This window comes from Hypanus sabinus, chromosome 3 (genome assembly GCF_030144855.1).
Source record: "Hypanus sabinus isolate sHypSab1 chromosome 3, sHypSab1.hap1, whole genome shotgun sequence".
NCBI lineage: Eukaryota > Metazoa > Chordata > Chondrichthyes > Myliobatiformes > Dasyatidae > Hypanus > Hypanus sabinus.
The window spans coordinates 146981126-146997437 of record NC_082708.1 but is presented as its reverse complement, the minus strand read 5'-3'; the positions used below and the strand labels follow the sequence as shown (position 1 = coordinate 146997437).

Below are 16312 nucleotides of genomic sequence, written 5' to 3'. Positions count from 1 at the left end.
GAAATAAAAGTCATGGGGGGGGCATTGAAGATTCTTGGGGGGGGTGGGGCAGTAAGCGGCACCCTAACTTAACAGTCAAAAGCTTCTTGATCATTCCCACTCTCTACCCACCCTCATCAGCCTATCGCACCACCACTGTCACCTGAATCCATCACCCACTAGCTCTTGCTCCACCCTCACCTTTTTATAAACACCATCTCCTGTTTCATTCCAGTCCTGATAGAGGCTCAACTAGAAACTGTCCAATTCCCTCTGCAAATGTTGCCTAATCTGCTGAGTTCATTTGTATGTTGCTCCAGATTTCCAGTAACTGTAGTCTCTTTCTTTATGGAGTTGTTATTGTCAAAGATATCTTGGATTAAACAGAAATTTTACTTGTCATTCTCAGAAACAAAGCCCACATTTAAAAACCATCAAGTGAATAGTGATTATTGTACTGATGAAGTAAGGTCAGAGGCCTCTAATCATAGGTGGTTAAAAGAAATAATAATATGGTTACAGAAACAGACAGTTCTAGGAACATGACTGAATATTGAATTTGTTGGCAAAAATTGATGCTGAGGTATTGCTAAAGGGGAAGATACTTACAGGCCATTTGAAATGCAGGGATAACTCGTAAATAGAAGTTAATCCAGACCTGTTCTTTTAACAAGATATAACAGGTTTGATTTAGCAAAAACTTGCCTTTGACCACTTTTTCCAGATCAAAAATGAAGAATATTTCTTTTGTTTTACTTCTACTACCTATCCCCTTCCATTTTCTTATTTCAGCGCCCCCCTCCTCCCACACCCACCACTTGCCCCTCAACTAACCTCACTTATCACTTGCAAACTTGAACTCCTTCCATCTTCTTATTCTGGCTTCTGTCCTCTTCCTTTCCTGTCCTGATGCAAGTTCTCAGCACAAAATGTCAACTGTTTATTCCCCTCCATAGCTGCTGCCTGACTTGTGGTGTTCCTCCGGCATTCTGTGTGTGCTGTATTACAGACATTCTATCTGCTGATGGAGCACCACGGTTCCCTGTTTTCTCGCATTTAGAGATATCTATTTACATTCGTTTCTGGTCTCACTTTATATTATCATGTAATAAATGGCTGTGCATTTAAGACTGACTCCCAAGATTGGCATTGCCTTTTGGATCCCTCTTTTCTCTCCAGTAGTTGCTTCCTTAAAACTTACTTCCCATGTTCAAGCTGTTACTACATGGATCAGATCAGAAATTTATTTGAGGCTCCTTTATGTGTTCTGTTGAAATAGATATAAATGGAGCACAATAAGAGAAAAGAACAGGTGGGCATTAGGTTGTGGAGGCAAATGGGCAGAGGAAGGAAAGTTTGTACAGAGATAAACTTTCGCAGATCAGTCTATGGAAAATGGTCTACAAATATTACACAACCTAGAGACTTTGAACTTGAATCCACGTTGGCCCCAGAGCATAGACACTCTTACCATATTCTTCAAATATAGTCATTCTACTATTAAATCTCAATTCTATAACTTACAATTATTGTTTTCCTTTTGTACTACTTCAATTTTCTTATGTATAGAAAGATCTGTCTGGATGGCATACAGACAAAAACTTTCATTGTATCCGGTGCTTGTGAAAATAATAAACTGATGCCAATGACCATATTCTCCAAACCAATTCAATAAATGTGTACACCCAGTAGAAATGAAAGCTTCAGGATCATTTTTCCTGTAGCACACGTTTGCCAAGTTATAAAATCTGAGCATCACTTAGACAAAGACTGAGCCAATGGTTACAGGTGGATAAATCATTCCCTGTGCTTCATTTGTGGAAGGCATTAAGACTGTGTTGACCCAGTCACTTTGAACTCCTGGGTGAAATATTATATATATATGCATATATACACACCTTGAATTTTAGTTAAAGTCAGACAAGAAAAGGACAGTTCCAATCCCGTGAAAAATCAGTGCTCTGTGCACTGCTAAACTGTTCTGCACAAGCCACGATAAATCAAATCGATGATTAATGTCTCTCAATAATAGGTTATTCATGAAAGCATACAGCAGCCAACCCACACATTCCAAGGTACAGAAATTTTTCTTAAAAATGTGTTTATTAAGCAATTTAATCACACCTCACCACCATAAGAGACTTCTATATATTAAAGGCAAAACGTAGGAAAGGTTGTAGTAAGGTTCTACAAAGCAAGCTTACACTAACAATAATCTTCCAGCATTATAATGGGCTGTGGTTAAATCTATGCCATAAAGCTTGGTCGCACAATGTTCAGCAGGAAATGACCAATAGCGACTCAAGTAGGCATGGCATTTTCATAGCAGGTGTGTGGTATAGGAGTATTAGTGCTGGATATCATCTGGTACATTTTCTTTTCTTAAAAATAAAAAGAGAATTAACTTCCGGCAAGAGATTATAAGTATCTTAATCTGTTTTAATGGTTTTCGTGTTCTTTTTAAATGAAGAGCTCGTCTTGTGGCCTGACATCTGTTAATGATTCTCTCCTCTCATGAGGAAACGTTAAAGCATGCTGCTGAGAGTGGTTTGCTCAGGTTCAACAACTCCCCAGGATTCAACTGTTAGTGAGGCTACCACTGTTACACCTTTCTGAGATACTTAAAAAAACTGTCATCCATACCAATGATAACTTAATGTATTAGACTTAACAATGATTGGACCCAGAACAATACGGGTACAATCCACAGCAAGAATAACACAAGAACAAAGGGAAAGCTGAATTGTCATAAGTGTTAATATTCAAAAGGACAATCAACACAAGGTTTTAGCTGCACCCCTCCAGATGTGCCAAAAAGAGGAAAAGAAAGTCGGTTCCCTTGTCAGCAGCAATTCCTTGGTAATTCAGTAAAGACAGACTGGTTATTTACTCATTGCTATTTATTGGACCTTCCAGTGCAAAACGTAAATGACTGATTTTTCCCCGCAAAATAACAGTGACCATACTTCAATAATTCCTCTATTGGCAATGTTCCAAAATGTGAATTCTCTTTCATACTTTTCCCAGTCACCTTCTCCGATGAGCATGTGCAACCAGATGTATTTGTATTACAACTTTAGTACAGAATAATTCCCCATGGTCTCCACAACATCAACACCAAGTTACATCAGTCTGCCTTGGCTTGGGCACACGCCATTGTTCCTTCATCATTGTTGGCTCAGGGTCCTGGAGACAGATTTCCGAAACTATTGTAGGGGCCCCATTACGGAGAGGAATTCAGATGGTTCAAGGAGGTGGAAAACAATCGCCTTTCTATAGCATTTAAAAATGTCAAAAGTACAATTTATCAATAGCAACTGAAAACACATGAACAACATTGTGTATGTAAATGATCCAGACTCGACAAGCTCTCCCTAATAGAATAATGCCAATGAACAGAGTTAACTGGTCCATTACTAACAATACTCAGGAGCCTCCAGAGGATTAACTCAACAAATGCTTTCAATATATCATGAAGGTTATACTCTTGTCAGGGGGATGAAATGTACTAGGTGGTTTGAATAATTTGCATAGATGCTGCCAAATGAGTCATCCCTTTCTAACATGGCTTGATATGGGTGTTTATATTGTTCTGAGAACCTTGAAATGGTTTGTACAAATGGGAACAATCAACCAAGAGTGAGGTGGCAGAATGTGATACAGGAATGTAAACTTTTCTAAGAGCATGTTGAATACACATGTCATATTATATTTATTAATTTTGGGAGGTGAATGGAGTTCCTCATGTCCCAACCCCAACCCACAAAGCCTGTCGTACATATTACTGTTTGATAATAACAGATCACTGGATTCAAAGTGCTTTCAGCTGAGTTTAATTATTCATACCCTCGTCTCCATAGAACAGGACAAACTGTGTAGTGAAAGGCTCATGTGATGTGTAAAATTGTGCAAACCAGAAGTGGCCAGTTAAGCTCCTACAGGAAGAAGAAGGATTCATGGAGCACATGCTCTCACAGATTTCAGGAGGGATTAATAATGACATCTATGCAGTTCATCCCTCAGGAAAGAAATATCAGCTCGCACAACCAATCAGTTCTCAAAACTTCACATTCACCAAATCTTCTAAGGCAATATGAATAAGCACATAGATCATTGGTTTATTATCCTATCTAGAAGTCATCTCTTTTAACAGTACAACACCCATGTGGAGAGATATGTTCTTAAGTTGAGATATAAACCCAAAACAACGATCCGCAGGTTAGAAAAAAAATGGAATTTAAGCTTATGGTGGGGATAGATTTAGTTGTTTGAAAAGAAGGCTATTATAAAATAAAGTATAATGAACCTGCTTCTTAAAAAAGTGAGAACTGAAAAGAATGCAGAAAATAAGTGAGTGGGATAAACTTCAGACACGTGGAACAAAAAGTGAAACAAAAAGTTGAGCCTAATGTCCCAGTTCAGTGCTGTACCCTCATTTGTCCATTCAAATAAGAAAACATTTCCTCTTCTATTTACCTTCTCCCATTTTAGCTAATATTTTACATGTTTGAAAGTAAATGCTGACATGATTAGCTTTCACTATTAAGCCCCTGTTTAAATTGGCACAACATTTGAAAGTACTTCTTTTCCATAGAACTCAACCCTCCTCTCTAAGCAGGCATAAGCAATTAACAGCCAAATGACACATAATCGAATAGTTACAATGCATTTTATTGGCCGATATGCTGAACCAAATTCTGCATCCTTCCCCAAATCAACAGCACCCAATATTTTCATTAATTCTCACCTCATTGTCAAATCTAATTAAGTACTGTAGAAAATAAAACACACAGCCAACCAAAGAAGTCTAGTGGGCTTGTGCCAAAACAGACACAGCACTCAGCTCCTGCCAAAGTCAGTGGCAATAAGTGCTCCCTGTGAACACTGCCTTGGGTATTATTGCATAATTGCTAAAAATTCATGATTACTTTGCTGCGTCAGACTGGATTAGAGATTTACAACAACATCAATTTACACCCTGCTGCTAAGGTAGTACGATGTCTGCAGCGAAGGGTGATGAGAGGTGATGGTTCAGTTCAAACTACATTTCTCAAATTTGATTATAGATATTACTACTGCTGCATTTCGGGAGTTAACATCTGATAAAGGCAGTTGCGAAGAAAATGACAGCAGTGGGGGCAAGAGAGATGCAGTGAGTGCACTAACCTGCTCTGGTATATGTTTTACCTACTTGACCCAGCTGGCTACCACTCAGCATCAAAAGTTCCAAAAGGCCATATCGGCTGCGACTGGCTGATACAACCAGGAAGTGCCCACGAGTCACCACCATTGTCATGGCAACATGCTTATCAGCTCAGCAGAGAATGACAATTCAGAGCTGTACTTATTTAAACCTTCACTCAAAAGGAAGCTAAACCTACTCAATTATAATAATGAAAAAAAATAATCGTATGAGTGGGAGATTTTACTGGGGCTCCTCTTAGGGTCTGAAGCAGGCCTCTGCAGCAATAATTTGAATATTGCTGAATTAACAAAACCAACAGGCTATGGGAGAAACTGTTGAACCCAAGAGCAGTACATCTGAATTTTCTAACATAGATCCCACACAATTAAATCAGCTCTGTGTCAGTCTCTTTAGTATGGACCATTGTTGAATAAATACAAAACTCACAAAACAACATTAAGGAAAAAAATAGCTTATAAAGGTGGCATATGCATTTCTATTGCATCTCCTTCTACTTCACAGCAACCCTACTTGGTGCAGAACTTCTAGTGCACAAACATGAGAATGTCTGCAGATACTGGTATGTTGCTCTGAACTTCTGGTACAGTTCCATTATCCAACAAGCACAGTCCTTTAAATGATGAGAGAAGGCTACACAAAATGGCAGGCCACATGTGTTGAAAAGCATTCCAAATATGCTAGAGTATGCATGAATGTCAATACCATATTTAAATTTAATCCAAGGTCCCATTGAGTAGCTAGAAGGAAGATATCCATTCACAGCTAATTTAACAGCAACTCCTGTCAAGACCTCAACCTGGCTTCAGGTTGAATTGAATTGAATTTATTTCTTGCACCCTTCACATAAATGAGGAGTAAAAATCGTTACATTACATGTCCATCTAAATGTGCAATCATAGTAATTTATAATAAATAGAACAGTCTATGTAATATAGAGCACACTCAAGTCAGTGTGAGTTCATCAGTCTGATGGCCTGGTGGAAGAAGCTGTCCCGGAGCCTGGTGGTCCTGGCTTTTATGCTGCAGTAGGTAGCAGCTGGAATAGATTGTGTTGGCTTGGTTCCCCAGTGATCCTTTTTACACACCTGTCTTTGTAAATGTCTTGAATCATGGGAAGTTCACAACTACAGTTGCGTTGGGCTGTCCGCACCACTCTCTGCACAGTCCTGCGATTAAGGGAGGTACAGTTCCCATACCAGGCAGTGATGCAGCCAGTCAGGATGCTCTCAACTGTGCCCCTGTAGAAAATTCTCGGGATTTGGGGGCCCACGCCAAACTCCCTCAACTGTCTGAGCTGAAAGAGGTGTTTTTTTCACCACACAGCTAGCATTAAATGAATAGAAGCTTAAAGTCAAAATAAAAAATCCAGAGTGCAATCATCCTGATGTTCATTTGTGAGAAAAGGAGGGATAATTCTCAGCAGCTGTGGTTCAATAGATCTCACCTCAGAATTGGACACTTGAGAACTTTAATCAATCCATTGCCAGCCATTGTTCACAGTTTTACGGCTAGCTCCAGTGCTTCCAGCCAGACGGCTGCCCATGTCCACGATGAGCCCTTTCCCTGGAAGGGCTGGCTTCTGACTGGCTGCAGTGCATCGAGTGGCTGGTGGAGCAGAGCAAGCGAGCCTGCATTGGGGCAAAAACATCCGATGTCCCTGAAAACAGGGATATATGCAACTCTGCAAGGGGCTCCAAAATGGGCCACGTAGACAAAGTTGCACGGATTAACACAGATCACACTTCTGTTGTGCAGTCTCCTGACCCTTGTCAATCCTAATAGAGATTTCACAGGATCCTGCGCAAATGAAACTTGCAAATCAGCATTAACAAATCATGCTCCCTCCGTCAAACACGAATGTACACCATTCATTTTCTCTTCCCCATCTGATTGCTTACATTCCCTTACATACTTACATTCTCCGCCCCTCTCTCTAATCAGCAACTTGAAACATTCCTGGTACCTAATATTTCACCATCCAGATGAAAGATCATAGCTCTGAAACACTGACTGTTTCTCACCCCACAAATTATGTCTCAGCAGTTGAGTATTTTCTGTTTTTATTAGAGTTTTGCTAAAATAAATAGAAACAGGAATAGACCCTGAGGCTCTCAAGAGACTTCTCCACCATTCGTTAAAATTATTCCTCAACATTCAGCAAGATCTCAGTGCTTTATCCCAGCAACATCTCCAAACCCTGGTTTCCCTTATCAGTCTTTAGTTTTGAATGAACATAATGAGTAAGCTTCCTTTATCAATAGAGCTGAGGAATTCCAAAGGTGTGCCATTTTCATGCCACAATCTTAAAAGTTTGACTTTTATTCTCAAACTGCACCACGTTTCTCTGAGCTTTTTGCTCAATGAAAACATCCTTCCTGCATTTAGAGATTAGTTGCGTCAATTGAAGTTCTGAGATAATTTTCTGCAAAATAATAAGAACATTACTTTGTTTTTAATTTCATATCTTGAGACGGTCACATAGTAGCTCACTTACTCATTTAGCAATAATGGTGGAATGATTCACATACCAAAGTTCAAATCCCACCACAGCAGCTGTGGATTTAAATTCAGGTTAATAAATCTGGTATAAAAGCCAGTCTACTGAATAGTGACACAAAACCCAACTGGCTCACTATTGTTCTTTGGGTAAGGAGACCTATTTGTTTTCCTTTCGTCTGGCCTATATGTGACTACCTTCTGAAACAGCAAGGCTCCCAATTTCAAAGGAGTCAGCCCAAGGAGTTTGTCTTTGTGGCTCTGGGTTTCTAGCATTTGCAGAATCTGTGTACACACAATATATTTCCATGATCCTTGAGTAAAGAGGGATACAGTAACGTAGTGCTTGAATTACTGAACTGGTAGCCAGATCAATGATCCAGAAACAGATTTTCCATCACGGCAGTTAGAAAATTTCTATCTCCGCTATTAACTTAATTTGGTATTTAAAAACATTTCAGTAATATGATGGTGAAAATATTGGATTGTAATAAAAACCTATTTGGTTGAACAGGAGGAATCAGCTGTCCTTCCTTGATGTTGCCTATACGTGATTCATTAACCCTTACCTTACTGGCAATAAATAAAAGTGGGGTAGACAAAAAAAAGGAGCAGGTAAGTTGTAGCACAAGCAAGAGAAAAATCTGCAGATGCTCAAAATCCACATAAAATGCTGGAGGAACTCAGCAGGCCAGGCAGCGTCTATGGAAAAGGACTAACGAAGGCCCTTGGCCTAAAATGTCAGCTGTTTACTCTCTTCCATAGATGATGGCTGGCCAGCTGAGTTCCTCCAACAGGTGAGTTGTGACAGAACTTACAAATATAAACTCAATGCAAGCATTTTAAATGACCAAAATAGTGCCATATATTCAGCCACGAGTTAAATCCCTAGAATCAGAGCAAAATCTCTCCAGTGGCAAAGTTGGCTCCAATTGGGTGGTTTTAATTCAAGTTACAAGCCAGCTAAGGCACATTCATCAGGAATGAATCGGGAATGACTTTTGAACACAGCTCTCAAAGTCATGGAAAACTTTCCAAGTCTGAGATTGATATTTTTTTTCATTAGGCAAAAGCAGATAAACAAAACTGAAATATAGATCAACCATGATATAAAAAGAAAACGGAGCAGGTTTAAGGTAATAGAAACACAAAAATACAACAGCAGATGCTGTGGGTCAAAGAATACATACTCAACAGGATTCCTGATGAAGAGTCTCGGCCCGAAATGTTGGCTACTCTTTTCTCACGGATGCTGCCTGACCTGCTGAGTTCTTCCAGCGTTGTGTACATTTTCTTTAAGGTAATAGACTTAGTCATGCATGAATTATTAGCTTTTCCCTGCTGATCTGACAGCATTCCTCAGGAGGGTGAACCCGTGGAAAGCATCCGGCCCAGATGGGGTACCGGACCGAGTTCTAAAGGAGTACTAATTAACTTTAACCTCTCACTTTGGCAGTCTGAGGTACCCACCAAACATGGTAACCTGCCTCAATGAATATCATCTAATAGCACTTACATCCACAGTGATAAAGTGCTTTGAGAGGATTGCGATGAAGCATATCAAATTCTGCCTCAGAAGTGACTTGGATCCACTCCAATTTCCCTCCCAGCACAACAAGTCCACAGGAGATGCCATTCCATTATGTCTTCACTCAACTGTTGAACATCTAGACAGCAAAGGTGCACACATCAGGATGCTCTTTATCGACCACTACTTGGCATTCAGCACCATCATTCCCTCAAAACTAATCAATAAGCTTCAAGACTTTAGTGTCAATACCTCCTTGATTTCTTCGTTTGCAGACCCCAATCAGATTGGCATCAACATCTCTTTCCACAATCTCCATCAGCAATGGTTCATCCCAAGGCTATATACTTAGCCTCCTGTTCTATTCACTGTATGGCTAAGCAGAGCTCCAATTTAAGTTTGCTGATGACACCATTGTTGTAAGGCAAATCAAAGGTGGTGATGAATCACCATATAGGAGAGAGACTGAAAATCTGGCTGACTGATGCCATAACAACAGCCTCTTATTCAATGTCAGCAAGACCAAGGAGCTGATTATTGACTTCAAGAGAAGAAATTCAGAGAACCATGAGCCAGTCCTCATTGGACAATCAGAGGTAGAGGGTCAGCAACTTTAAGGTCCTCAGTGTTATTATTTCGGAGGACCTGTCCTGGGCCCAGCACACAACTGCAATTACGAGGAAAGCTCAGCAGTGCCTCTGCTTCCTTTGGAGTTTGCAAAATTTGGCATGACATCTAAAACATTGACAAACTTCTCTGGATGTGCGGTGGAGAGTATATTGACTGGCTGCAGCATAGCCTGGTATGGAACCACCAATGCCCTTGAATGGAAAATCCTGCGAAAACTAGCAGATACAGCCCAGTCCTTATTGGGTAAAGCCCACCCACCACTGAGCACATCTACACAGAGTGTTGTTGCAGGAAAGCAATATCCACCAGTGAGGACCCCCAACACTCAGGTCATGCTTGCTTCTCACTGCTGGCAGCAGGAAGGAGGAACAGAAGCCTCAGGACCACACCACCAGGTTCACTGAATCAGGGAACCGATCCCTCAAACTATGACTCACTTTCAAGAACTCTTTATCTCATAGTTTCATTACTTATTGCTTATTTATTTAATATTATCATTCTTTTTTTCTTTCTTTTTGTATTCCCATAGTTTGTTGTCTTTTGCACATTGGTTGTCCACCCTTTTGGTGCGGTCCATCATTGATCCTATTTTGGTTATTGGATTTATTCAGCTTGCCTGCAAGAAAATTAATCTCAGGGTTGCTTATGGTGTAATATATGTACTTCGATACTAAATTTATTTGAACATTGAATGTGAGAGAACCATAAGAAACAAGAGCAAATTTAGGCCATTGGACCAAGATTTGATTATGTACTTCAGGAAAGTGAAGTCAGGAGAAAACACACCAGTCCTCATTGAGAGATAAGTGATAGAAAGAGTGAACAGTTTCAAATTCCTGGGCATCAACATCTTAGAGAGCTATCCTGGGACTAGCACACTGATGCAATCACAAAGAAGACATACCATTGGCTCTACTTTGTTAGGAATTTGAGGAGATTTGGTATGTCACCAAAGACTGATAGAAGTTTCTATAAATGTACAATCGTACATCTACAGTGACTGGCTGCAGGACAGCCTTGTATGGATACTCTAAAGCACAGGGTCACAAGAGGCTGCAGAGTGTTTTAGACTCATAGGCAAAACCCTCCCCACCTTGGAGAGCATCTTCAAGCTGCAGTTCCTCAAGGCAGTAGCATGCATCACTAAGGACCCTCACCATTCAGGACATGCCATCTTGCCGTTACTACCTTTGGGGAGCAGGTACAGGAGCCTGAAGATCCACATTCAATGATATAGGAATAGCTTCTTCCTCTCTACCCATCAGATTTCTGAACGGTCCATGAACTCTGCTTCATTACTCATTTTTTGTACTATTTATTTTGGAATTTATAGTAACATTTAAGAACATAAGAAACAGGAACAGGAGTAGGCCGTCTAGCCCATTCAGCTTGCTCCGCCATTCAATAAGATCATGGCTTATCTGGCCATGGACTCATCTCCACCTACCTGCCTTTTCCCCATAACCCTTAATTCCCCTACCATGCAAAAATCTATCCAACATTGTCTTAAATATATTTACTGAGGTAGCCTCCACTGCTTCAATTCAGATTCACCACTCTCTGGGAAAAGCAGTTCCTCCTCATCTCTGTCCTAAATCTACTCCCCAAATCTTGAGGCTCTATCCCCTTGTTCTAGTCTCACCTACCAGTGGAAAGAACTTTCCTGCCTCTATCTTATCTATCCCTTTCGTAGTGTTATATGTTTCTCTAAGATCTCCTCTCATTCTCCTGAATTCCAGCAAGTACAGTCCCAGGCGACAATCTCTCCTCATAGTCTAACCCCCTCATCTCTGGAATCGAACTGGTGAACCTCCTCTGCATCGCCTCCAAAGCCAGTATATCCTTCCTCAAGTAAGGAGAACAAAACTGCATGCAGTACTGATGTGGCCTCACTAGGACACTGTACAGGTGCGCATAACCTCCCTGCTCTTGACTTCAATTCCTCAAGCGATGAAGGCCAACATTCCATTTTCCTTCTTGACAGCCTTCTGCAGCTGCAAACCAACCTTCTGTGATTCATGCACAAGCACTCCCAAGTCCCTCTGCACAGCAGCATGCTGCAATTTAAATAATAATCTGCTCTTTCATTTTTCCTTCCAAAGTGGATGACCTCGCATTTAGCAGCATTGTACTCCATCCGCCAGACCCCTACCCATTCACTTAACCTATCTATATCTCTCTGCAGACTCTCCGTATCTTCTGCATAATTAGTTTTTCCACTCAATTTTGTATTGTCAGCAAACTTAGATACACTACACTTGGCCCCCTCTTTCAGATCGTTAATGTATATCATGAACAGCTGCATGCCAAGCATCAATCCCTGTGGCACACTGATACCAATCAGAGTAACACCCATGTATCCCAACCCTCTTTCTATTAGTTAACCAATCCTCTATCCATGCTAACACATCGCCCCCAACTCTATGCATCCTTATCTTATGGATAAATAAGAATAAGTATTTTATGTGGCACCTTATCAAAAGCCTTCTGGAAATCCAAGTAAATAATGTTCATCTGTTCCCCTCTATCCACTCCACTCATTACATCCTCAAAGAACTCCAGTAAGTTTGTCAAACAGGACCTGCCTTTGCTGAATCCATGCTGCATCTGCCAAACGGCATTTCTTTCCAGATGCCTCACTATTTCTTCTTTAATGATAGTTTTGAGCATTTTCCCAACAACAGATGTTAAACTAACTGGCCTATAGTTAACTGCCTTTTGCCTACATCCTTTTTTGAACAGTGGTGTGACATTTGTCTTCTTGCAATCTGCTGGGACCTGCCCAAAGTCCAGAGCATTTTACTAAGTTATCACTAAAGTTTCTACTATAACTTCTGCCATTTCTTTTAGTACCCTGGGATACATTCCATCAGGACCAGGGGAATTACCTATCTTCAGGCCCACAATTTGTTCAGCACCAACTCTTTAGTGGTATCAAAGTCCTCACCTCCCATCACATCCATAACATCTCTCAAGCATGTTAGATGCATCCTCCATCATGAAGACCGACACAAAATAGTCATTCAAAGTCTCAGCCATTTCCTCATTCCCCAAATATCAATTCCCTCTTCTCATCCTCCAAGGGACCTACATTCACTCTGGCCACTCTTTTCCGCCTTATATAATTATAAAAAATTTTACTATCCATTTTTATCATTTGTGCTAATTTATTTTCATAATCTAGCTTCCCTTTCTTTATTGCTCGCTTGGTACTTTGTTGCTTTTTAAAGTTTTCCCAATCTACTAGTTTCCCACTACTCCTGGCGACTTTGTATACACGAGATTTTAGCTTGATGCCTTCCTTTATTTCCTTAGTTATCTAGGCTGGCTCTCCCCACCCTTACTGTCTGTGGTGAACTACATATACATATCTGGACACGCCCCCTGCTGACTGCTCCTCCCTCAGACTCCAGGATGTTGTGTGATGGTCTCTTGCTGCTGACTGCTCTCTTCCAGCTAATAGAAGCCTATAACTCGCCTCACATCTCTGAGAGTTATTGATGGTGCTTCACTGTCCTTGCTTTTCACTGGAATATACTTTTGATGAGCTCCATGAAAAATCTCTTTGAAAGTCTTCCACTGTTCCTCAATTGTCCCACCATATAGCCTGTGTTCCCAGCCTACACTGGCCAAATCCTCCCTCATCCCACAGTCATCTCCATTGTTTAGGTGTAATACACTGGTTATATTCAAAGAGATTCTTCAGCATCTACATCATACCAGATATTCAACAGACCACTTTGATAATACACTTCTCTGCTTGAATCATGCATAACCACGACTATCAAGATGCCAAGTGATTGATCAAATAAACATTGTTTTCTTCATCTAATAATCCTTTTGTTTAATTTTGTCTGCTAAAAAGCAAAGAAAAAATATGCATTCAGAAAGTGCTTCTCTATTCTCTAGACAACACAAAACTTATTTCAGCCAATGAAATACTCAAGATTTACTAAGTAAACTTGGACCCAGCAAGCAACCACAGAGAGCAATTTGATCACATAATAAAACTGCTTCTATTCTCAATGGGCAGGACAGTATCACATGAACGTGGAAATATAATCAGTACATTAGTCTTGAGGGCATGAGTCAGAGTAAAGAAACATCCATTTAGAACCAAGATGAAGGGAAATTTCTTCAACCAGAGGATGGTGATTCGATGGAGCTTGTTTCCATGTAGGACTGTGGAGGTCAAGTCATTGGGCATATTTACGGCAGAGACTGATAGGTTTGGATTGGTAAGGGACTAAGGGAGAAGGCAGGGGAATGGGGTTCAGAAATATCTATATCTTTTTTAAAAATCAGCCATAATTGAAAAGCGGAGCACATTTGTTGAAATGAATGGCCTAATTCTGCTCCTATATCTTCTCGTCTTTTCACTGCTTGGCACAAGCAGGAAATAAATACTCGGTGCCTTTATCACAAAGTCTCAGAAGTTCAGAAAGCTCATTTTTAAGGACAAGTTTTGGCTCTGCCAATAAAGTTTTGGCTTTGCCACATGAATTATTTTTCTCTAGGCTTTCCTGCTTCTTTTCAAAAGTGCCAACGAAGAACACCATATCTCAGTAAATGAACATTTATGAATATAACACTCTCCTCACCCCTCCTGCAATGCAAAACCAGTCTGAAAGGTATATTTACGACCAGAGTTTGTGCCCCCAACATTCTGAGAGATTTACACTATAGGCAACTGACATCCTTAGACAAAGAATTTTCTTTAGGTGGCACCAGACAGCTGGAAGATACTGACAACACACTCAAAATGCTGGAGGAGCTCAGCAGGCCAGGCAGCATCTGCAGAAAAGAGTAACCATTGACATTTTGGGCCAAAGCCCTTCATCATGAAGGGTCTTGGCCCAAAATGTCGACAGTTTACTCTTTTCCATATTTTGCAAATTTTGCAAATTTTCTCATCTTTGATTGAGAAGATACTAAGAGGTATACAAGGCATTAAGCAGTCCAGGTCTCTACAAGGACAGGTACATAGATTAGAAAGGTTTCGAGGGACCTCGGCTATTGGCAGGCAAATGAGATTAGCTCAGAAGGGCATCTTGCTTGGCATGGACAAGTTGGACAAGGGCCTGTTTTCACACTGTGTTACTCTATGATTACATTAACATAGCTCCCCAAATACAAGGGGAAAATACTTGCAAAAGGAAATTTGTTTGACTGTAAAATGATGAAAATGCCGAAGATCAGTCTTCAGGAAAATACCAAATTTACAAAGAATATAATGTAAATGGGGGAAATAGGTAAGTTAATTCTGATGCTCACACCCAAATGTAAAATTAACTTGATATACTCCTGATGGTACTACAGAGAGATTTATTGCCAATAGGAACAGTCTACATGTTTAGCTGCAATGCATCACCATTTTACAAGCTGATCAGGCTCTGCTACTAACTTCTGGAAAATATCAAGGAGACAATCTTTTCCTTGAACATTAAACATGCTGTCAGGGCATAAAATAAGTGGATTTGGGGGAAGGGATAGCAGAGGGAGTACGTGTGAGGATCTACTCCACAAAACAGCAAAAAGCAATTGTAAAACATCTAAAAATCCGGTAAAGTCAGTGCAAATTAAATCTGCTGACAGGATGTAATTGGTTTGTACCACAAGTTATGAAAATTGTGCCCCTTAGTGGTTTAGTGTGTGAATGCAGCAAGTGGTCTGGAACTTGGATCCTGATTAATCACTAATATAGGCAGAGTGCTAATTACCTCCAGGGCATCAGAGGCATTGGAACAATGGACTGCAGTGTTTTCAGATGCTGATCTGGAAATCTCCATTAGAAGTGGAGGGGGAGGTAATCAGCAACAGTTAGTGCTTTTGATCATTACCCCAGTCTCTCCCCCCTCCTGTTGTAAATGTATGCCTGAATGGTAAACGAGAGCAGGATAAAGCCTTGCTACGGTTTCTCTCATTGATTCATGCACAAACACATACAGCAATGTTCCAGAGGGTTGCCTAATACATACAACTTTCCTTAGATGGCACCAGACACATAGGATCATAGACTTAAACATTCAAGCACTTATACACTGGAAAGGATGTGTTAGAGTGTACAGAGTGCTATGTACAGAAAAAAAAGAGTATTGACACCACTTGAGTGTACTGACCAAGTATCACTAAGAATGTAAAGAGATTTTACACCGTATGTCTTTATAACGAAAAAAGTTTATTTTCAAAATATAAAGTACACTATTATTGCCAGTTTGAATTAGTTAAGAATCAACTAAAATTAAAACCAGCATCAATTTTCTGCACTAACGAGTAAAACACACACAACATGCTGGAGGAACTCAGCAAGTCAGGCAGCATCAATAGAAAAGAGTAAACAGTCGACGTTTCCGGCGAGAACTTTCATCATCAGGCTCAATTCCTTACTGGTGCTACTTAACACGTCTGTGCACTAGGGCCCACACTTTAGAACAAATACCAAACATAAAACATATATCACTTTTGTTGTAATG

General features: G+C 40.3%; 1 protein-coding gene across 3 annotated transcripts in view; it reads right to left on the bottom strand.

Moving 5' to 3' along the window:
* LOC132391756 (chondroitin sulfate N-acetylgalactosaminyltransferase 1-like) overlaps nucleotides 1–16312 on the bottom strand; it is a 167684-nt gene that overhangs the window by 149514 nt on the left and 1858 nt on the right. Inside the window, exon 1 of one of the 3 annotated variants that reach the window (XM_059965335.1) lies at nucleotides 5146–5228. The exons of the other annotated variants lie outside the window; for them this stretch is intronic. The gene's annotated coding sequence lies outside the window, so the exon portion shown is untranslated. Of the gene's footprint in view, nucleotides 1–5145; nucleotides 5229–16312 lie in introns of those variants that run through there. 3 annotated transcript variants of the gene reach the window in all.